Source organism: Rana temporaria, chromosome 1 (assembly GCF_905171775.1).
Source record: "Rana temporaria chromosome 1, aRanTem1.1, whole genome shotgun sequence".
In the NCBI taxonomy this organism is placed as follows: domain Eukaryota; kingdom Metazoa; phylum Chordata; class Amphibia; order Anura; family Ranidae; genus Rana; species Rana temporaria.
Genome location: NC_053489.1, coordinates 446,336,785 through 446,360,753, shown reverse-complemented (window position 1 = coordinate 446,360,753; position 23,969 = coordinate 446,336,785). Strand labels below are relative to the sequence as shown.

The window sequence follows — 23,969 nt, the reverse complement described above, 5'->3', positions numbered from 1 at the left end:
TGGCTTTTCATTTTTGCAAGGGTGGGCAGACCTCCTCTTTATATATGCAAATTAGCTGCGCTACCACCAATAATTGTGTTAATTGCTTAGTTGGTAAGCCAAACAATTTCAATCAACCAAAATTAAATGGATGAAAGAAAAACACAAAACAAATGATTCTAGTGCATAAATAAACATAAGGATTCATGACATGAATAAGCATATGTGAGTCCATCAAAGAAAAGAAGCCGTTGATTTTTCCAATCCTTCTAGGCTGACAATAAAGCAAATTATATGAAAGAAAAAGAAAAACCTTCTCTTTAACATCCCCTCTTATGCCGCGTACACATGATCGGAATTTCTGACAACAAATGTTCGATGGGAGCTGGTTATTGGAAACTCCGATCGTGTGTAGGCTCCATCGGACATTTGCTGTCGGAATTTCCGACAACAAAAATTTGAGTTTTGTTGTTGGAAATTCCGATTCTGTGTACACAATTCCGATGCACAAAATTCCACGCATGCTCGGAAACAAGCAGAAGAGCCGCACTGCCTATCGAACTTAATTTTTCTTGGCTCGTCGTACGTCTTGTACGTCACCGCGTTCTTGACGTTCAGAATTTCCGATAACATTTGTGTGACCGTGTGTATGCAAGACAAGTTTGAGCCAACATCCGTCGGAAAAAAAATCCATGGTTTTGTTGTCAGAATGTCAGATCGCCTGTACGCGGCATTACAGTTTACATACTATTGATGTTAGGCTGACTGGCATGTTTCCAGCCCTTTTTTGAATATTGAATAGTGCGCCAGGAGGACTGCAGGCAGGAGGCATACTTTCAACCGCAAAGAATGGGGAAAAAGCCAACAGAGGAAAGATTTACAATGTTTCATCTTAACCTGAAGCGTGTATGGAGGGTCTCTGACCGTGTCTTCAGTGTCAATCAGCTGGCATTCAGCTTCCGTGAGGGGGTGACAGATTTGATCAAAATCCTTTCTGATGAGATGGATTTCCAGTTGCAGGGAATTGATTTTATTAGTGAGGGTGGTCATACATCCCGTAATTGCCTAAATCAGAGCCATAAAGTATGCCTGCTCTTTAAGAGACAGATACGCATCCTCTGTCTGAGTCACCATATTGCCTGCAGTTAGCACAAGGGCGGATGCGCCTTTAGATGAAGCAGGTGTATCTCTGTGACATTGAGACTCCGATTGCCACTGGCGTCTTATATGCATAAGCAGGGGGATGTAGGGAGAAGCTAGAGTTAAAGTAGACAGATAACTTTCCCTTCTGTGGCAGCAGAGCTCCTCAACTATGCGTCCAGAGCTGTCGCCATCTTGGACATGCCCACCCCTACTCCTGTTTATCTTGAATGCTTACTACAGCAACAGGTAGCTTTTGGATAGAAGTACCTGCAGACTGAGGAGCAGGGGCGTAATTAGGCTCGGCCAACTGAGGCAAGTGCCTTGCATTTCCTACTGGGGATGCAGAGGTGAGCAGAAGTGGAAGAGGGAAGCATACGTGAATAGTGTTGGAAGAAGCTAGCAGGGGATGCAGAGATAGGCAAAGCTGCAAGAGCGTTTTGGGGAATATAGAGGTGAGCAGTGTTGGAAGAGGTTTGCAAGGGATGCAAAGGTAATCAGCTTTGGAAGAGGGTGGAAGGGGATGCAGGGATAAGCATTGTTGTAATGGATGATGAGATGAGGACTGTTGGAAGAGGGTTGCAGGAGATGCAGAGGTGAAAAGAAATGGAAGAGGTGAACATTGCTGGATAAGGGTGCCATGTTATGCAAAAGTGAGCAGCTTTTAATAGGGTGGCAGGGCATTCTAGAGCTGAGCAGTGTTGGAAAGGGGTGGCCATGGGTGCAGAATAGAGCAGTGTTTGAAGTATGTTGCAGATGCTAGGAAGATTGTGGGGTGAGCAGTGCTGCAGAAGGGGTGAGTGAGTGAGAAACTTATATAGCGCAACACATGCGAACTGAATCGCCTCTGGGTGTACAATCAAAGTGTTTCAGAAGCTGGGTTTTTTTGAGAGGCAACTGTGTCCCCTCATCACCTGCAGCAGAAGAATGATTACGTAGATTACAAGAGCATAAAGATTTGTTGCCTGCCTAGTGCCTGGTATATATGTCTATTAATCTACCTTGTAGTCATTTAATGATTACATTATTGCAAAGTAGAATAATAAACATACACACCAGACATTAGGCAGGCAAAAAGGTTTACAGTATGTATAATAGTATAGGAATACATATTTGCATTCCCATACTTTTATTGTATATATAAATAAAAGAATAGGAAGGCAAAATATAAATTCCACATTTGTATTGTACTTTGAATGGGCTGCCTTGAAGCCATGTTCAACATAATGTGCACAACTCAAAAAAGGAAAGGGGCACTTATTTTTGCGGCATGGAAGGATTTAGGAGAAAATTACCAATCTGTGGTCTTACTAAGGTTCAGAACTACTGCTATAAAAAATAGGCACTTGCTGTTCTGCTTCTCAGCAGCGTGACCTGTCCACTACTATAGCACCCCGGGAACCTTCATTATATAAACTATACTGTGCATTACATACTCCTGGCCCTTACACCTGCACTCTATTTGCTATACAGTGAAACTCGAAAAATGCGAATATCGTGCAAAAGTTCATTTATTTCACTAATGCAACTTAAAAGGTGAAACTAATATATGAGATAGACTCATTACATGCAAAGCAAGATAGTTCAAGCCGTGATTTGTCATAATTGTGATGATTATGGCTTACAGCTCATGAAAACCCCAAATCCTCAGAAAATTTGAATATAACATGCAATCAATAAAACAAGGGTTTTACATAGAACAATATCGGACCTCTGAAAAGTATAAGCATGCATATATACTCAGTATTTGGTTTGGGCCCCTTTTACAGCAATTACTCCTCAATGCGGCGTGGCACTGCTGAGGTGGTATGGAAGACCAGGATGCTTCAATAGCGGCCTTCAGCTCTTCTGCATTGTTCGGTCTCATGACTCTCATCTTTCTCTTGGCAATTCAGGTGAGGCGAGTTTGCTGGCCAATTAAGCACAGTAATCCCACGGTCATTGAACCAGGTTTTGGGGCTTTTGGGCAGGTGCCAAGTCCTGCTGGAAAATGAAGTCAGCATTCCCATAGAGCTCATCTGCAGAAGGAAGCATGAAGTGCTCCAAAATCTCCTGGTAGACGGCTGCGTTGACCCGGACTTAATGAAGCACAGTGGACCAACACCAGCAGATGACATGGCTCCCCAAATCAACACAGACTGTGGACACTGGACTTCAAGCATCTTGCAGTGTGTGCCTCTCCATTCTTCCTCCATACTCTGGGTCCTTGGTTTCCACCTTTTATAGTTTAAGTTGCATTCGTGAAATAAATGAACTTTTGCACGATATTCTAATTTTTCGAGTTTCACCTGTATTGTCATTACATACCCCTGAACAAAGAATTCATTGCCTCAACAGATGTTGGTTCTGATTGTTTTAAAATTCTTCTCTAAGGTAGAAATATACAAAGTGTCAGCTCTATATCTATTTTTTGTGTTCAGAAAAACATATTCAACAGAAGGGTTTCATTTTAAAAATGATTGTGCTGAGGTTAGGATTATGTCTGTGAGAAAATTTCTTGTGGCACAGTAAGCGGTTTGGAAGAACTTTGGTATGTGTCATGTACAGTGAGTATGCTAAATATTTATTTAATGCTTTCACATCCAAGCCTTTATTTTTAAACTCAGGTAGCCAGACCTTTTTTTCAACTTTTTATATTTATTTTTTTATTACAGCTTTTGCAAAAGACCCACTAAACCATACATTTTCTGAAAGCAAAAAAAAAACGGTAGAATAAAAAGCAGGTGCTACTTATTTTTTAGGCCCCCTGATATTCATACAAATGTTTATCAGAGCAATATTTATGGCAAAAAATACACTACAAACATTATTAGCAAACATAAGCACAGAAAAACTTCTTGCTAAATTCATACTAAATCAAAAAAATAAAGCTGTATTGAGTTAATAAATAACAAATATTATTACATTTAAAATTGCACTTTTTTGTGAAACAGTAAAAAACAAAAAAACGCAAAACTGTTAATAAGTAACTTACTTTAACCACTTGACCTGCAGAATGTTTTTAACCCCCTTCGTGATCAGAGTATTTTTACTATTTGGCCCTGCACTACTTTAACTGGCAATTGTGGGGTCATGCAACCCTGTACGCAAATTAAATTTATATATTTTCTTCACACAAATAGAGGTTTCTTTTCGTCGTATTTATTCACCACTGGATTTTTTTTGCTATATACTGTAAATAAAAAAAATACCAAAAATTTTGTAAAAAAGTTTCTTAGGGCCAGATTCGCAAACAGCGGCGCCTTAATTTTGTGTCGTAAGTGCCGTATGCACAGCTCATTTGCGCCCCAAATTGCGCAAGCGTAACTTAAATCCCGAGGCGTAAGGCGGGGTTATTGCAAGTGGGAAGGAAGTGGGCGTGCTCCATTGTAATGAGCCGTGACCCCATGCAAATGAAGGGCCGGCCGTACTGCGCATGCGCGCACGAATCTGCACCTCACTGGGCATGTGCAGAACTTGGTTCGGCGCAATCAGTGAGATAGGAAAAAGGCCAAGCGTACTTAGTTTGAGAATCGCCCTGTGTATAAATAGCCCCAGACAAACACACTTGGGCAGCACAGTGGTGTTGTGAGTAGCACTTTCGCCTAGCAGCAAAAGGGTCGCTGGTTCGAATCCCGACCACGACACCATCTGCCTGGAGTTTGCATGTTTTCCCTGTGCCTGCGTGGGTTTCCTCCGGGTACTCCGGTTTCCTCCCACACTCCAAAGACATGCTGGTAGGTAAATCGGATCTGTCCAAAAAATTGGCCCAGTATATATATGTATATCTGTGTGTATGACTGTGTGTCCCAAGCGTGTCACTATCCTACAGGGTAAAATGACCGCACCAGCCAAGCAGACACTGGCTGGAAAAAGCGCCCAGAGGCGATTCAGTTTGCATGAGTAGCGCTATACAAGTCATTCATTCATTCATTCATTCATTCATTCACTTCCCTTGCAAAAGTACATCCCTGTGTTCCCCTTCCTAGAGCAAGTTGCTTCTGCTCTGTCGTCTGTTGGTGTGTGTTGGTGAGTTTAGTGTTAGTTAAAAGATTTGGAGGAGTAGTAGAGTGTAGTAGTGTGTGTTTTTTCTGATTGTATTTTCTGTTTTTTTTTTCTGATTGTTTTTTTTTCTGAGTGTATTTTCTGTTTGTTTTTTCGGAGTTTGTTTTTGAATTTGTATTAGCTGTCTGCTTGTGTGGTTTGATTTTTGTGTTTGTTTGTTGTGTGAGTATTTTTGTTTGTTGTGTGAGTATTTGTGTTTGTTTGTTGTGTGAGTATTTGTGTTTGTTTGTTGTGTTTGTTTTTTGTTTGTTGTGTGAGTATTTGTGTTTGTTTGTTGTGTGAGTATTTGTGTTTGTTTGTTGTGTTTGTTTTTTGTTGGTGCTGAGTGGTACTTATGTACTTATGATTTGTTTAATGTGTGTGAATGATGTGTGAATGTGGGGGTGGCATTCCTGATTAAATAAGGGTGTCACCCTCAGTTTTGGTGGAGTAGGGATCCCCAAGACCAGGGAGAAGTGATCCCAGGTCCATGTGAATGGTGTATGAATGCACAGTGACATAATTGGAGCCGTGGCGTATCGTTACTGCTCCCAAGTACCATTGGGGGTACTTGGATCTAATCCAATTAGATGTGCATGTGATGTGTCTGTGCTAGGGACCACAGTGGGTGTGCATTCATGCATTCTCATTGTGACATGATTAATGTGTGTGTTTACTGTGCAAAGATGCATTCTGCGAGGCGTCTCCTGACTGCTGTTCCCTCAGAAGAGGGGGTACCCTCGGTTACTAAAGTCACTAGTATAGTTATGAGCATGGATGCCCCTGGCATGTTGGCATACAGATTGTTGTCCTGCAAGTGTGTGTGCTCAGCTCTTCCTTAACCACTTGCTTACTGGGCACATAAACCCCCTTCGTTCCCAGGCGAAATTTCAGCTTACGGCACTGCGTCGCTTTAACTGACATTTGCGCGATCATGCGACGTGGCTCCCAAACAAAATTGACGTCCTTTTTTCCCCACAAATAGAGCTTTATTTTGGTGGTATTTGATCACCTCTGCGGTTTTTTTTTTTTGCGCTATAAACAAAAAAAGAGCGACAATTTAAAAAATATATATATATTTTTTACTTGTTGCTATAATAAATATCCCAATTTTTTTTAAAAAAAAACAATTTTATTTCTCAGTTAAGGCCGATACGCATTTTTCGACGTATTTTTGTAAAAAAAAAAAAAATCGCAATAAGCGACTGGTTTGCGCAAAAGTTATAGCGCCTACAAAATAGGGGACAGAATTATGATTTTTTTTATTATTTTTTTTTTTACTAGTAATGGCGGCGATCTGCGATTTTTATTGGGACTGCGATATTGCGACGGACGTATCGGACACTTTTGACACAAATTTGGCGCCATTCACATTTATACAGCGATCAGTGCTATAAAAATGCACTAATTACTGTATAAATGTGACTGGCAGTGAAGGGGTTAACACTAGGGGGTGAGGAAGGGGTTAAATGTGTAGCCTGGGTGTGTTCTGTGTGGGGGAAGGGGGGTGACTGGGGGAGGTGACCGATGCTGTGTCTCTATGTACAAGAGACACAGATCGGTCTCCTCTCCTCTGACAGCACGTGGAGCTCTGTGTTTACACACAGAGCTCCACGTCCCTGCTGTCTTACCGACGATCGCGTGTACCCGGCGGACATCGTGGCCGCCAGGTACACGCATCGGCTTCCCAGCTATGCGCCGGGACAGTGTTTACCCGCTGTGCGCCCCCCAGTGGCGCGCCCGGGTAATGCTTTCAAATGACGTCCAAAGACGTCCAGTTGGCACCTGAGAGCCGCGCTGTTGACGTCTTTTGTCAATAGCGCGGGTCTCAAGTGGTTAATGGTGTTGCATTAGCTGACCTTTACACGGCTTGTGTAAAATTAGGGCACCTTTTATAAAGTGTAATTTTACACCATGAAACTAACAGAAGCGCACAGGGCGTAATCTACGCCGCACACACTTAATTTTGTGGATCGCCTTATCTCCCTCATTTGCATCTTTGCCTATCAAAACAGCGGCGTGTCTAGCGTATTTTGCGTGCGAAGAAGCGCCGGTGTAATTATTTTAGGTAGGACGGAAAAACCAGGATTTCAGGCGTATCTCGTTTTGAGGATCAGGCGCAAAAATACGCGCGGCGCAAATTTCAATTACGCCGCGCATCTCGAGTTAAGTCGGCGCATCTGCTTTGTGAATCTGGCCTGTAGTTTCTGTTAAATTTTGCAAACAAATATATATTTTTAATAAATTTGGTAAAAAAAAATCCCAAAACAGTGTATATTATTTAGTCTGTGTGAAATTTATCGAATCTACAAACTATGATATATTTGAAAATTGATCACACCTGATGTACTGGCGGCCTATCTAATTCCTATCTAGTCTCTAATTTCTAATTTCTTGAGGCCCTTAAATTCCAGAACAGTGCAAATACACCCCCCCCCCCCAAAAAAATGACCCCCTTTAGGGATGGTGTACAGTCCAGGGTATTTAGTAAGAGGCATGGCAAGTTTTTTAAAGTTGAAATTTTTAGTGACAACTTTTCAGAAATGAAAAATGTGAAGACTTTTTTTCATAACTGTTTAATATACTGTCACCAGTGCAGTACAGTATCATCATATGACTGAACATTAATCAAAAGCCCAACTGTCCAAGTGTTGGACAGGTGCCACATCCCAATGTATATACAAAAAACTAAATGGATTGGAGATGGCACCAGCAACACTTGTATTTATTATAAAAACTGTTTATTGAATAAAAATATATAAAAAATCAGTTTAGAATGAAACATCATGGACGTTTATGACTACAGAAACCATTTTTGCCATGTCCTGTTCAGATTAAACATCGCATCACAACAATTCCCCAATGTTTGAACTACAGAAAGTCTTCTTTAGGGGGTTCTTTGTGGAGGAATGCAATGAATGGACAAATGTTTATGTAGAGAAATCAGATACGGGTGCCAGTAACAGCTCAACACACACCAAAGGATCAGGAGGCAATTCAAGGGAAGATTTTCTTTATTGTCCTAAACAGAATCATACACAGCTCAATATGTAAAGCTCCAAAATTGTTCAGCGGAATGGGAAGAGAAAAGGACGGAAAAAATAAGTCTTCTAATTACAATTTTCAAAACTTGAAAAACAGATGCACTTGTAGGGGATAACAGCGCAATCCCAAATGGACAATAGTTGTCTGCATGAAAAGAGCCCCCAAATGGGATCTGCTTATTCAAGACTGGGACAAAAATCTTTCATGTACTGCAGGGTGAGCATCCTCTGCATCCATAGCAAATATCTGGCAGCATAAGCTCTCAGTAGCTACCTTGTGTTTCACCTTCTGTTCTTCCATTTACTGAAGACCCTACTCAAGCCAGCTATACAAATAGTGACTCTTTCAAAGTTATTTGCATGAGCATGGACACACCACTAAAAACACACTAAAATGCGTAGTGCACATTTGGGTGGCATTCATTGATAATGTCATCACAAAAACACTATAGAAACTGTCATTTTTATCCTTATGCAGTACATTTGCCTAAAGTAAAGGATAAACATGATGTGATATTAAAAGGTGCCCACTTAGATCGTTGAGACTACCTAATATCCAGAGAGCACCCGGTATATGGAAGGAATGAAAGTGCAAAAGAATTGGGCATTTGACAGTAAAAATAAACAAAAATAGAAATAGAAATAGAAAAAGGTATATTATTATTATTTTTTTTTTCAAATAGCAATTTTTATTGATTTTTATCAAGAAAAACAAAGGAAAAAAACAACAATGGCCATAACAACCACAAATAGCAAGTTTTCAATTAAAACAATATTACTGCTGAAACATTATAGCGCAGGGTATCATCACTGGAAAAAATAAAATAAAAATTAAAGTAAAGCATGGAAAGTAAAAATCTGATACAAAGAAAAGGAGTGAGGGGTCATCATAACAGCTTGTTTACAGACTCAAGGTGGGTCCTCCTTGAGATGTCATAGTTCACAGACACGATTGTGAGCCTGCATTCTGTTCTGTACTCTAGCAGTCATTTTTTCCCATCAACTCCACGCCCATAATCCTAGCATACATGGCGTCTGAGGAGGGAGGGGAGCGTTGTTTCCAGTTAAGAGCTATAAGACCGTGCACAGCCGTAAGAATATGGCAGAGCAGCTTCTTATAGGGTTTAGACATTTTCAGTGGGGAAAGGCCCAACAAGAAAAATGTTGGTGTCATAGGGATAGATACCTCAAAAAGGTGAGCCAACAACTGTTGAGTTGAGTGCCAAAATGGGGTAATCAATAGACATGTGCACACTGAAATATTTTGTTTCGGAATTTCGTTTTCGTCCGAAAAATACATTTATTTAGTTACTCCCGAAATTCGTTTTTATTTAAATTGTTTCGTTAAAAAATGCATTTGTCCGAAAATCCAAATGAATTAAGATTAAATCTTTCATTAAAGGCTTATGGTGTCCGTCGAATGTTCTAAGAAGATTCGACGAAGCAGCTAAACTGTACGGCACCGCAATAGTATATTTCTGGTCGAATGTTCCACCTACAAGCTATAGAAGAATTCTAATGTTGTATGACACTAGTAATAATTATATTTATAAATTATTATTACTAGTCAACCAACATTCGAATTGGGCCGAGCATTTGACCGGAAATGTATGATTGCGGGGTCATATAGTTTAGCTGCTTGTCGAATCTTCTTAGAACATTCGACAGACACCATAAGCCTTCAACGTTTGTATTTTTTTCCCTTCTTCGTCGAATCTTCACCATTCATGTTGAATGGTCTACCCCAACACTGTCTCTATAATGTTGAATCTTTTCTCTCTGTGTCGAATCTTTCCTCTCTATGTAGAATAATCTTGGACTAATAGAGTTAAGGTTAGGCACATTCAACCACAGGTTCGACACAGATTGCTATTGTCAGAATTATGTCGAATCTCCTATCTATATCGAACTGTTGTAGCAACGAAAACAAAAATAAAGCATTTTTTATGTCGGATCTTTCGGATTTCGGATTCTGCGCATTCGTTTTCGTTTGTTAAAACAATAACGAAAATACCCGAAATTCGGACGAAAATGCATTCGGATGAAAACGAATGCACATATCTAGTAATCAATGGGCAGCTCTAATACATACGGAGGAGTGTACCTTTGTCCCTGTGGCAACGTACACAATGATCAGAACTAGTAGGATCGATGGCGTGAAGTACATCAGGTGTTAGGTACCAAAAGTAGAGAATTTTAAATGCATTTTCCTTATAAAGAGTACAAAGGGAACTTTTGGCTGCCTGAGACCAGATCACCTGCTATGCCTTCAGAGGAATTTCCTCACTTAACGCCCTTCTCCCATCAGAGCATGTTTACCTTGGACTAAATGGAATAGGCATTCAATATCTGGTAAATGTCAGAAATCAGTCCCTTCCGTGCAGAGCCCTCCAAAATTATACATTCAAAAGAGAACGGAGAGGAGAATTGCAAATTTGAAGTGATAGTTTGGGCATTATGGCGGATCTGCAGGTATCCATAAAACACCTGGCGAAGCAAACAAAATGTATCCTGAAGTTCAGCAAATGGCAACCATTTATGAGACCTAGGGTCTATCAAATGGCCAAAATGAAACAGGTTGCCCAGGGAAAGGACATCAAGGAAGTAAGGCTGTCGGGGCATCTTGGGATTGTATAGATTTAAGGGCATATTGACAGGACAGCATGCACCAAATCATCCTAAGCTGGGACATGGCAACCAGCAATCGACTAGGGTCCACCCCCACATTTGCATCCCAAAGTAGATTATTATAATGTATAGGTACTAACCATAGTTTTTCGATTTCTGTCCATTTGTTATAGGAATGTTAAAGTGGGTATATTATTTATTAATACAAAAACATATGAAAAATTGTATATGCTTTTATATATTTTTATGTTTTTGTATGAATAAATAATATACCTTTTTCTATTTCAATATTTTTGTGCATTTTTATATATATATCCAGAGACCACTGTGGAATGCCCTATTCTTTGCTTAAAGTGATTGTAGATGTAAAACAACCAATTCAGTTGAAAATAGAAATTAAAGGCAAAACATTTGTGTATGGATATGAAAAACATTATAAATACCTTATTTCCTTTCTTAAAAGTGATCACATTTCCTCAGCTGCATAAGAGCTGGGGGGAGGAGAAATAGTAGCACACTGCGGATCCCAGTGAAAGGCTGTGCAGGGGGTGGGTGTCAGGGCAAGTCTGATCATTGGAGGAGAGCAGGCTGAGTTCCCAGCATAGCTAGAGAACTGACCATATTGTGTTCTCCTGCTTAGCGTGGTCAGTTTTTTTAGTAGGAAAGCAGTGGGACTGGCAGGAACACCAGGGATTTCACAGAAATTAAGCAATTCAAAGAGAACAGGATACTTTTTCATAGAAGTACATGGTACTGTACAGCAGGCACAGATCAGGAATATGAAATGTTGGGGTAACAAACGCTTTATGTCCTAAACTATTTATTTGCTTAATGCCCTATTATACTTGTGCTTTTTTGTACTGTTGTACCTTATTTCTTGAAAAACAATAAAAATTATTGGAAAAGAAACGGGTGTTTTCTCACATATCCAAATGCCTGACAAATGCACCAAGACACACATTGAGATTTAAAAAAAAGGGTACAGCAATTACTTTGATGCATTTTTAGTGTGGAGGGCAGCCCGTACAAATGCATGGTGTCACTCCAAAAGTGAGCTGCAAAAAGACATGAAAAATGGGGTGCAGAAGCGTTGCTCAGATATGAATTTAGCCTACATTTGCTGTTTATGAATGCTATGCAAAAATTTCTTATTTATTACTTTTGTTCCTTGGCAAATTAGACATTTTAGGCCTGTATGCAAAGGGCTTAAAGTGTTACTAAACCCACAATAGCAAAATCATTGTTAGATATGTAGTAAAGCATGCTTGTTATACTCACTGTGAAATCTAAGGGGTAATCCTCTGCATTCTGTAAAAAAAAAGCTGTTTGATCCTGTCTTCTCTGATCCTCCCCGTCTTTTACTGTCCCCAATCCTTTTGTTGATAGTACAAAGCCCTAGAATGCACTCTGCACTTGCTCTGTTTGGCGTGTTTTGCTAGAGAGTTTTTTTTTTTTAGGGAGGATGCATCTGATCAGCACAGGGTCAATCAGCACTGTCCAGACAGAGGGTCAGGAGTCCTGCAGCCTCATGGGACAGTCAGAGGTGAATAAACACTCATCCGACAAGATTTAACCAGACACTGATAAAAGTCACATGACTGCTATATACTGCTGATGAGAAAAGATATTTAGCCGTTTATATTTACTAAAATAATTTTATTTCCATGTTCTGTGTATTGTGGAAGACCAGATATAGTGAATCCAGGGTCATGGGTTCAGTATAGGTGAATGGGAATGCACTTATGGAGGAACTCTGTATGATCTCAGGGGGTGTCTCAAACTGATTTCCAATGCAAGCTAAATGCTCCTAAAAGCAGCAGGCATTATGCCCATTGACACCATTTCTAAACATGTTGCTGCTGCAAGGATACATGTAGTATGCCTTATGTTTGTGTTGCTTCTTATGTCTTCCATGGGCTTACCCTAAGACATCTAAACTATTCTGCTTCTTTCCTGAGACCCATCTAATTTCTGTCTTTCTTCAGGGCCACATTGCTTAGAATATACTGTAGCTCAAGGGTTTGAATATGACAAGGCTATATCTGGATTAAGCAGAAGCACACCTTAAAAGGAGGGGACTGATAAAAATAGCCTAGATCAATAGAGGATAATGTCAAAATACATACTGTACTGATAGAAATCTAACCACTGGGATACATCCTAACTAAAGTCCTAAAACATTTCCACATATGGATACAAAAAAAAGAACTACAATGGATTGCACCATTCCTGTAAAACTGAAACACATTGCAACTAAGGAAAACAATAAAAAGGTCACATAGGAAGCAATAAAGCATTCAATAAATTAGTAGATGTATCCAAAGCAGGTTTGTCGGTTGTAAATAAAAAACACACATCAAAAATAATATGACGAATGCATCTCCTGTGGCGTTGCCCCAAATAACATGTTTACTGGAAGGAGGTTATAGGTACCATTACCAGGGTTTTCCAGGTTTGGATTAGAGAGGACCCCAAATAATGTCTGTTAGGTGTCCTAGATGATGTTATGGTGGAGGAGGGACCTAAGCAGTCAATAGCTATTGCCCTTTTTTAGGCCCAGAAACGTATTCTGGAAATCTACAAAAACCCCTACAATGAAGGAGTGGATAGACCAAATGAGTAACACTTTGAGGCTAGAAAAATATATTCACCAGCATAGGGGCAGCACAAAAAAGATTGAAAAGCTATGGGAATCCTGGTTGGGCGTTCCTGGGATGGCCCCGGTGGATCTTGTTTTGGACCCGATTGTTATAACCGATGTGCCTGGGAATCACTATCTGGTGGGTAACTCACTCATGGTGAACGGGGGAAAAAGTGTCCTTATATACAGTGGGTATGGAAAGTATTCAGACCCCGTTAAATTCTTCACTCTGTTATATTGCAGCCATTTGCTAAAATCATCTAAGTTCATTTTTTTCCACATTAATGTACACACAGCACCCCATATTGACAGAAAAACACAGAATTGTTGACATTTTTGCAGATTTATTAAAAAAGAAAAAAAAACTGAAATATCACATGGTCCTAAGTATTCAGACCCTTTGCTCAGTATTTAGTAGAAGCCCCTTTTTGATCTAATACAGCCATGAGTCTTTTTGGGAAAGATGCAACAAGTTTTTCACACCTGGATTTGGGGATCCTCTGCCATTCCTCCTTGCAGATCCTCTCCAGTTCTGTCAGGTTGGATGGTAAACATTGGTGGACAGCCATTTTTAGGTCTCTCCAGAGATGCTCAATTGAGTCAAGTCAGGGCTATGGCTGGGCCATTCAAGAGCAGTCACGGAGTTGTTGTGAAGCCACTCCTTCGTTATTTTAGCTTTGTGCTTAGGGTCATTGTCTTGTTGGAAGGTAAACCTTTGGCCCAATCTGAGGTCCTGAGCACTCTGGAGAAGGTTTTTGTCCAGGATATCCCTGTACTTGGCCACATTCATCTTTCCCTCGATTGCAACCAGTCGTCCTGTCCCTGCAGCTGAAAAACACCCCCACAGCCAGCATGATGCTGCCACCACCATGCTTCACTGTTGGGACTGTATTGGACAGGTGATGAGCAGTGCCTGGTTTTCTCCACACATACCGCTTAGAATTGAGGCCAAAAAGTTCTATCTTGGTCTCATCAGACCAGAGAATCTTATTTCTCACCATCTTGGAGTCCTTCAGGTGTTTTTTTAGCAAACTCCATGAGGGTTTTTTTATGTGTCTTTCACTGAGGAGAGGCTTCCGTCGTGCCACTCTGCCATAAAGTCCCGACTGGTGGAGAGCTGCAGTGATGGTTGACTTTCTACAACTTTCTCCCATCTCCCGACTGCATCTCTGGAGCTCGGCCACAGTGATCGTTGGGTTCTTCTTTACCTCTCCCACCAAGGCTGACATGAAATGTGAGCTGTAAGGTCTTATATAGACAGGTGTGTGGCTTTCCTAAGTCCAATCAGTATAATAAAACACATCTGGACTCAAATGAAGGTGTAGAACCATCTCAAGGATGATCAGAAGAAATGGACAGCACCAGTTAAATATATGAGTGTCACAGCAAAGGGTCTGAATACTTAGGTCCATGTGATATTTCAGTTTTTCTTTTTTAATAAATCTGCAAAAATGTCAACAATTCTGTGTTTTTCTGTCAATATGGGGTGCTGTGTGTACATTAATGAGGAAAAAAAATGAACTTAAATGATTTTAGCAAATGGCTGCAATATAACAAAGAGTGAATTTAAGGGGGTCTGAATACTTTCCGTACCCACTCTATATGAGTAACTATGTGTAGGTCCCTTTTGGACCTCTGCACATATGTCACTTGGTGATGCTTGCGGTTTCTATTGTGTAGATATTTTTACTAAATATGCTGGATTGCTACTCTCGGTATTCTACGTAGACAAAGCATTGTGAATGTGTAACAAATTGTATTGCTCTGGAGTGTAATGGATGTATTATATTTGTTTAACCACTTAAGGACCGCCACCAGTACATATACGTCGGCAGAATGGTACGTACAGGCACATCCACGTACCTGTACTTGTCTGCCTTTCTGCGGGTGGGGGGTCCGATCGGACCCCCCCGGTACTGGCGGCAGTCCGTTTAGCTGTGGGAGCAATCTGGGATGATGGGGCGGCCATTGGTTTCTGGCCACCCCCTCGCGATCACTCCCAGCGAATCACCTGCTTCCCCTGCCTGTGTAATGTAAACACAGGCAGGGGAAAGTGATGTCACGCTCCTCAAGGCGGTCTTTTTGACCGGAGCTCGAGGAGAGAAGACATCACATGCAAGTTGCACCAACAGCACACTGACACAGTACACATAGGCACACTTTCACCCCCCAGTCACCCCCAGATCACCCCCAGTACCCCCAGTCACAGTGTCACTGATTGCAGTGATCATTTATTTACTGATCACTGCATTTAGTGTCATTTGTGACTGTAAAAAGTGTTAAGGACATTAGTGTTAGGCCCCTTTAGGTCCAGGGTAGCCCCCTACCCTCCCTAATTAAGGTTTAACCCCTTGATCGCCCCCCAGGTAACCCGTTCATCCCCTATCGCCAGTGTCACTAAGCAATCGTTTTTCTGATCGATGTATTAGTGTCGCTGGTGCCGCTAGATAGCCAGTTATTTTTTTAGGTTCGCCGCCAGGTTTTTATAGCGTCTGGTACCCCCATAAATTTTCTAATAAAGGTTTTAACCCCCTGATTGCCCCTAGAGTTAACCCTTTCACCAGTGATCACTGTATAGGTGTCACTGGTGACGCTGGTTAGCCAGTTAGTTATTTAGTTATTTAGGTTCCCTGTCAGGTTTTTATATAGCGTCAGGTACCCCCATATATTACCTAACAAAGGTTTTAACCCCCTGATTGCCCCTAGTTAACCCTTTCACCAGTGATCACCGTATAAGTGTTACGGGTGACGCTGGTTAGTTACTTTGCTGTTTAAAGCATCAGGGCGCCGTATATAACCCAATAAAGGTTTAACCCCCTGATATCAATTAGGTTTTATTGTCACTCAGGGTCTGCGTCGCCCCAGGCAGCGTCAGGTTAGTGCCAGTAATGCTAACACCGACACGCAAAGCATACACCTCCCTTAGTGGTATAGTATCTGAACAGATCAATATCTGATCTGATCAGATCTATACTAGCGTACCCAGCAGTTTAGGGTTCCCAAAAACGCATTGTTAGCGGGATCAGCCCAGATACCCGCTAGCACCTGCGTTTTGCCCCTCTGCCCAGCCAAGCCCACCCAAGTGCAGTATCGATCGATCACTGTTACTTATAAAACACAACACACATAACTGCAGCATTCGCAGAGACAGGCCTGATCCCTGCGAACGCTAACAGTTTTTTTTGGTGGCGTTTTCTACATTTGCTGACAGGTCAGGTGCTTTTTTACCTGTGAATCCTCACTAGTGTACCACTAAATTTAGAGCCCAAAATGGCATAGCGAATGAACACTAGTAAAGAGGCCTACGAGTTTCTGAGCCTGACAGATAGTCAAGAGGAGGTCACGCATCTGTCAGATTCTGTCTCAGAATACAATCCCGTAGAAGACAGAGGCTCCATGTCAGATAGCTCTGACGACGAAGAAGAAGTCCCTGCTAAGGGCAGGCGTACCCGACCCCATTCTGCTGTTGTTGAGGTGCAAGAACCGCAGGTCCCTCGTATGGAGCAGAGAGCCAGTACTAGCGCCGCTATTCCTTCTAGTGAACTGGGAGGCACCAGCGGCCTAGTACACCCTGGTCGTTCATCCAGCACTGTAGTATCACGTGGTGATGTGGCGAGTCCCATAAGTGCAGTTCAAGCTGGCGAGGTGGCAAGTACAAGTAGTGTCCCGCTGCCACCAAGAAAAAGACAAAGACAGGCCCGTCGTGCCCATAGTGCCCTTCCTGCTGCATTCGCCAATCCTGATTGGGTCCCCACCACTTCTGCAGCATCCGTACTTCCCCCATTCACTGGCCAACCCGGTATTCAGGTGGAAACAGCTGATTTTACGTCACTTGATTTTAATTCGCTGTTTTTCACGGAAGATCTATATAGATCTATTGTGGACCAGACTAATTTGTATGCTGGTCATTTCATTGCCATTTGTCCCCAGTCCGCCCTTGCCAGAGAATGGAAACCACTTACGGTTTCCGAATTTAAGATATTTTTGGTCCTTTGCCTCAACATGGGCATACATAAATTCTGGAAGTTGCGGACGTATTGGTCCACACGTCCACATGACCATGTGCCTGTGTTCTCTGCTTCCATGGCCAGGAAACGATACAAGGGGATCTTGCGGTTCACGCACTTCAACAACAATGAACTTTGTCGGCCACGTGGAGACCCTGAATACGATCGGCTCTACAAAATTCGGCCCCTCATAAACCAATTCAACAAACGTTTTGCAGCCTTGTATACTCCCCATCAAGTTGTCTGCGTTGATGAGTCCCTGATTAAATTTTATGGCCACTTGACTTTCAAACAGTACCTTCCCAGCAAGTGTGCCAGATACTGGGTCAAGCTCTATAAGCTCTGTGACAGGGCAACAGGCTATACATGGAGCTTTATGGTTTATGAGGGAAAAGATAGTCAGGTAGAGCCAGAGAACTGCCCAGATTACATAAGGAGCGCTAGCAAGATTGTGTGGGACTTGGTGTCACCCTTATTCGGAAAGGGGTACCACTTATATGTGGACAATTATTATATGAGCGTGCCACTTTTAATTCACTTGTTTGATCATCAGATTGGAGCATGTGGCACCGTGTGACCTAATCGGCTTTTCCCAGTGACTTGTAGAATCCTGTCTTAGGCTGGGGGAGGGAGCCTGCTCAATGTGTAATTATTTGCTTGCTGTGAAGTGGAGGGATAATAAGAATGTTTTTGTTTCTCTATACTTATTTCAATTGGCTTTGCTGAACTCTCATGTGCTATACAGAGCTTCAGGACAGACTGGATCCTTCCTTACATTCCAGGTTGAGATCGTCACAGCCCTTTCTGTATCCAGGCGGTTCTGCACCTCACCATTCCCAACCAAATGCAGTAAGTCAACTGCATGAGAGGCATTTTCCGTATGTCCTCGAGAGTACCCCTACCCAACGAGCCCCCCAAAGAAGATGTCGTGTCTGTAGCAAGCGCGGGTATAGGCGTGACACCCGTTATTATTGTCCCTGCTGTCCTGACAATCCTGGTCTTTGCATTGGGAAATGTTTTGAATGCTTCCACACACTAGTGAAGTTTTAGCGCAGGGTACAGCATTTCACAGGCTAGGACACACTTACACAGGGTCTCCCAAGATGCCATCGCATTTTGAGAGACCAAAACCTGGAACCGAAAAGTTGAACAGTTACAAAAAAAAGTGTTAAAAAAAAGTAAAAAGAAAAACACAAAAAAATATATAAAATAAAAAAAACAAAAAATAGCTGTTGTTTTATTGTTCTCTCCCTCTCTATTCTCTCTCTATTGTTCTGCTTTTTTTTTTTTTACTGTATTCTATTCTGCAATGTTTTATTGTTGTTATGTTTTATCATTCTTGCTTTTCAGGTATGTAATTTTTTTATATTTTACTGTTTTCAGGTACGCCATTCAGGTGTTGCGTGGATTTATTTATCTTGACAGCAACAGCGTTTGCTCCCACGATACATAAAGCCGTGACTCCAGTGCTGTAGGAGGTGATTTCAGTTACAATTACAGTTAAAAAAAGAGCATATATGCCGAAGCATGGGGGCAGCAGGGGCAGAGGAGCGATTTTGCTCCTAATGCTGCGTACATACGGTCGAAATTCCGACGGAGGCTTGCCGTGGAAAAGTCTGACCGTGTGTACGCGGCATAACTTTTTATACTGCGTACAAACGGTCAAAATTACGACGGAGGCTTGCCCGTGAAAAAAGTCGGACCGTGTGTACGCGGCATAACTTTTTTGCGGGAGGATGTCCCCATGATTTGGCATATATATATTTTAGGCACAGGTTGCGTTAAAAAATGTTTTATTTTTTACTGTTTTTTTTTTGGTATTTACTTTGCAGGTGTGGTATGATCTTACTGTTATACTGTAATGTTACTTTGTTTTAATGTTAATCATCATTTGCTTAGCAGGTACGCCATTCAGTTGCAGCGCAGATTTATTTATCTTGACAGCAACAGCATTTGCTTCCAAGATACATAAAGCCATGACTCCAAAGCTGTAGGAGGTGATTTCACTACCACAGTTAAAAAAAAGAGCATATATGCCAAAGCATGGGGGCAGAGGAGCGATTTTGCTCCTAATGCCGCGTACATACGGTCGAAATTCCGACGGAGGCTTGCCCGTGGAAAAGTCAGACCGTGTGTATGCAGCATAACTTTTTATGCCGTGTACATACTGTCGAAATTCCGAAGGAGGCTTGCCCGTGGAAAAGTCAGACCGTGTGTACGCGGCATAACTTTTTTGCAGGATGATGCCCCCATGCTTCGGCATATATATATTTTAGGCACAGGTTGCGTAAAAAAATGTTTTATTTTTTACTATTTTTTTTTGGTATTTGCTTTGCAGGTATGGTATGGTAAGGTCTTACTGTTATACTGTAATGTTACTTTGTTTTAATGTTAACCATCATTTGCTTAACAGGTACGCCATTCAGTTGCAGCGCGGATTTATTTATCTTGACAGCAACAACGTTTTCTCCCACGATACATAAAGCCGTGACTCCAACGCTGTAGCAGGTGATTTCACCACCACAGTTAAAAACAAAGAGCATATATGCCGGAGCATGGGGGCAGCAGGGGCGAAGGAGCGATTTTGCTCCTAATGCCGCGTACATACGGTCAAAATTCCGACGGAGGCTTGCCCGTGGAAAAGTCCGACCATGTGTATGCAGCATAACTTTTTATGCTGTGTGCATAAGGTCAAAATTCCGATGGAGGCTTGCCCATGGAAAAGTTTGACCGTGTGTACGTGGCATAACTTTTTTTGCGGGAGGATGCCCATCATTAAAAGTGGGTGGATGAAGGGAGGTATTCTAATGGTGGGCATACCCACCGATCAATCTCTTTTTTTCGTTCAGCCAACAGGCTGCATTAATAAAAAGATTACAATACATGTCCAACAACGACCATCAACGTACTGGTATGTTGCTGGACTTTGAATGGTTATACCAGAATGATGCCTGTGGGTTTAGGTATCATCTTGGTATCATTCTTTTCAGCCAGCGGTCAGCTTTCATGTAAAAGCAATCCTAGTGGCTAATTAGCCTCTAGACTGCTTTTACAAGCAGTGGGAGGGAATGTCCCACCGGATATAAACAGCGCCATTGGGAAATTGGGAAAGCATTTTATCACACCAATCTTGGTGTGGTTAGATGCTTTGAGGGCAGAGGAAAGATCTAGGGTCTCAAAAAAAGAGTACCTGTCACTAACTATTGCTATGATAGGGGATATTTACATTCCCTGAGACAACAATAAAAATTGTAAAAAAAAGAAGAAATGGAAGGAACAGTTAAAAAATAAAATAAAAAAGCAAAATAAATAAGAAAAAAAAAAAAAAAAAGCACCCCTGTCACCCCTTCTCTTGCGCAAAGGCGAACGCAAGCCTAGGTCTAGCGTCATATGTAAACAGCAATTGCACCATACATATGAGGTATCACCGCGAAGGTCAGATCGAGGGCAGTAATTTTAGCAGTAGACCTCCTCAGTAAATCTAATGTGGTAACCTGTAAAGGCTTTTAAAGGTTTTTAAAAATGTATGTTTGTCGTCACTGCACGTTTGTGCGCGATTTTAAAGCATGTCATGTTTGGTATCCATGTACTCGACCTAAGATCATCTTTTTTATTTCATCAAACATTTGGGCAATATAGTGTGTTTGAGTGCATTAAAATGAAAAAAGTGTATTTTTTCCCCAAAAAATGCGTTTGAAAAATCGCTGCGCAAAAAATATATAATGTTTGGGGGTTCAACTTAATTTTCTTGCAAAAAAAAAAAAATATGATTTCATGTAAACAAAAAGTGTCAGAAAGGGCTTTGTCTTCAAGTGGTTAGAAGAGTGGGTGATGTGTGACATAAGCTTCTAAATGTTGTGCATAAAATGACAGGACAGTTCAAAACCCCTCCAAATGACCCCATTTTGGAAAGTAGACACCCCAAGCTATTTGCTGAGAGGCATGTCGAGTCCATGGAATATTTTATATTTTGATACAAGTTGCGGGAAATTTTTTTTTTTTTTGCGCAAAGTTGTCACTAAATGATTAATTGCTCAAACATGCCATGGGCATATGTGAAATTACACCCCAAAATATATTCTGTTGCTTCTCCTGAGTACGGGGATACCACATGTGTGAGACTTTTTGGGAGCCTAGCCACGTACGGGACCCCAAAATCCAAGCACCGCCTTCAGGCTTCAGGGTGTACATTTTTGATTTCACTCCTCACTGCCTATCACAATTTCGGATGCCATGGAATGCCCAGATGGCACAAAACCCCCCCAAATGATCCCATTTTGGAAAGTAGACACTCCAAGCTAATTGCTGAAAGGTATGGTGAGTATTTTGCAGATGTCGCTTTTTGTCACAAAGTTTTGAAAATTGAAAAAAGAAAAAAAAATACATTTTTCTTTTCTTTCTTCATTTTCAAAAACAAATGAGAGCTGTAAAATACTCGCCATGCCTCTCAGCAAATAGCTTGGTGTGTCTACTTTCCAAAATGGGGTCATTTGGGGGGGTTTTGTGCTATTTTGGGATTTTATGGCCTTCGAAACGGTAATAGGTAGTGAGGAGTGAAATCAAAAATTTGCGCCCTTAGAAATCCTGAAGGCGGTGATTGGTTTTTGGGGCCCCATAAGTGGCTAGGCTCCCAAAAAGTCCCACACATGTGGTATCCCCGTACTAAGGAGAAGCAGCAAAATGTATTTTGGGGTGCAATTCCACATATAACCATGGCATGTGTGAGCAATATATCATTTAGTGACAACTTTTTGTACATGTTTTTTTTTGTTATTATTAAATCACTTGGGGCACAAAAATGAACTATTCAATGGGCTCAACATGCATCTCAGCAAATAGCTTGGGGTGTCTACTTTCCAAAATGGGGTCATTTGGGCAGGTTGTGTGCCATCTTGTCATTTTATGGCCTTCAAAACTGTGATAGGTAGTGATAGGTAGTGAGGAGTGAAATCAAAAATGTATGCCCTTAGAAATCTTGAAGGGGGTGCTCGGTGTTCGGGGTCCCGTACGCGGCTAGGCTCCCAAAAAGTCCCACACATGTGGCATACCCTCGCAAAAGAAAAAAAGTTTGTAATTTTTCTTGCAACTTGTGGCAAAATATAAAATATTCCATGGACTCAACATGCCTCTCAGCAAATAGCTTGGGGTGTCTACTTTCCAAAATGGGGTAATTTGGGGGGGCTTTGTGCTATTTTGGCATTTTATGGCCTTTGAAACTGTGGTAGGTAATGAGGAGTGAAAACAAAAATTTGCGCCCTTAGAAATCCTAAAGGCGGTGCTTGGTTTTTGGGGCCCTATACGCGGCTAGGCTCCCAAAAAGTCCCACACATGTGGTATCCCCGTACTCAGGAGAAGCAGCAAAATGTATTTTGATGTGCAATTCCACATATAACCATGGCATGTGTGAGTAATATATCATTTAGTGACATTTTTTTGTAATTTTTTGTTGTCATTATTCAATCACTTGGTACAAAAAAAGTATATTCAATGGGCACAACATGCCTCTCAGCAATTTCCTTGGGGTGTCTACTTTCCAAAATGGGGTCATTTGGGGGGAGGGGGGTGTTGTACTGCCCAAATGTATGACTAAAATTGAGTTTATTCGATTTTTCTTATAACAAGATTTACAAAATATCATTTTTTTTCAAAATTTTTCCATTTATATCGCAAAAAATAAAAATTGCAGAGGCAATCAAATACAATCAAAAGAAAGCTCTATTTGTGGGAAGAAAAGGACACAAATTTTGTTTGGGTACAACATTGCATGACCGCGCAATTACCAGTTAAAGCAGCGCAGTGCCAAATTGTAAAAACACCTTGGGTCTTTAACCTGCATAATGGTCCGGGTCTTAAGTGGTTAATAAAATTTGTCTTAAGATAAAATAAATAAATAAATAAATGACCAAATGAAAAAATGTAATACTTTATCTGTATTATCTGTATAAAATTCCTGTAGTAGTGACAAAGCAGCTGTCAGGTGAAACCATAGCACACAGCATGTGACATGCTGTTTGACACATCCAGAAGTGTCGGATATCAGCAGTACCCATAGGTCTGACAAAGAGCAACCTGTCAGACAGGTATGAGTTTATTTTATTATTTTACAGGGAGCATTTGTTCCAATTTTCTTATCCTGGCAACAGGATTTATGGTGCAGGGCAACTGGTACCAAAATGCTTCCCAACACTGTTTGTGCATTACACCATGTAACATGAAAATTAGCTCCATAAATCAGTTTTAAAGGAAACAATATAATGAACTAATATGTTTTAAGATTAGTAAATACATAATCATCAGTGGTGACTCATAATGCCGGAATTGGAGAGTCCTAATCGGTGTGGCGCCGCACCGACTTCCAAAAGTAGTTCCTGCACTACTTTTGGTAAATTCAGGGGTGATTTCAATTGACATCAGTGCATGAACCCGCACAGATGTCTTTCAAGACGCCCCCGAAGTCGCACTGAAATTGCGTGAGTTCAGATGAACTTGCACGATTTCAAAGCTGTG

The 23,969-nt window shown here is 41.3% G+C and overlaps 1 protein-coding gene across 3 annotated transcripts in view; it reads right to left on the bottom strand.

Moving 5' to 3' along the window:
- Positions 1-23,969, bottom strand: part of LOC120916219 (rho guanine nucleotide exchange factor 18-like) — a 144,711-nt gene that overhangs the window by 82,828 nt on the left and 37,914 nt on the right. The gene's annotated exons all lie outside the window — the stretch shown is intronic.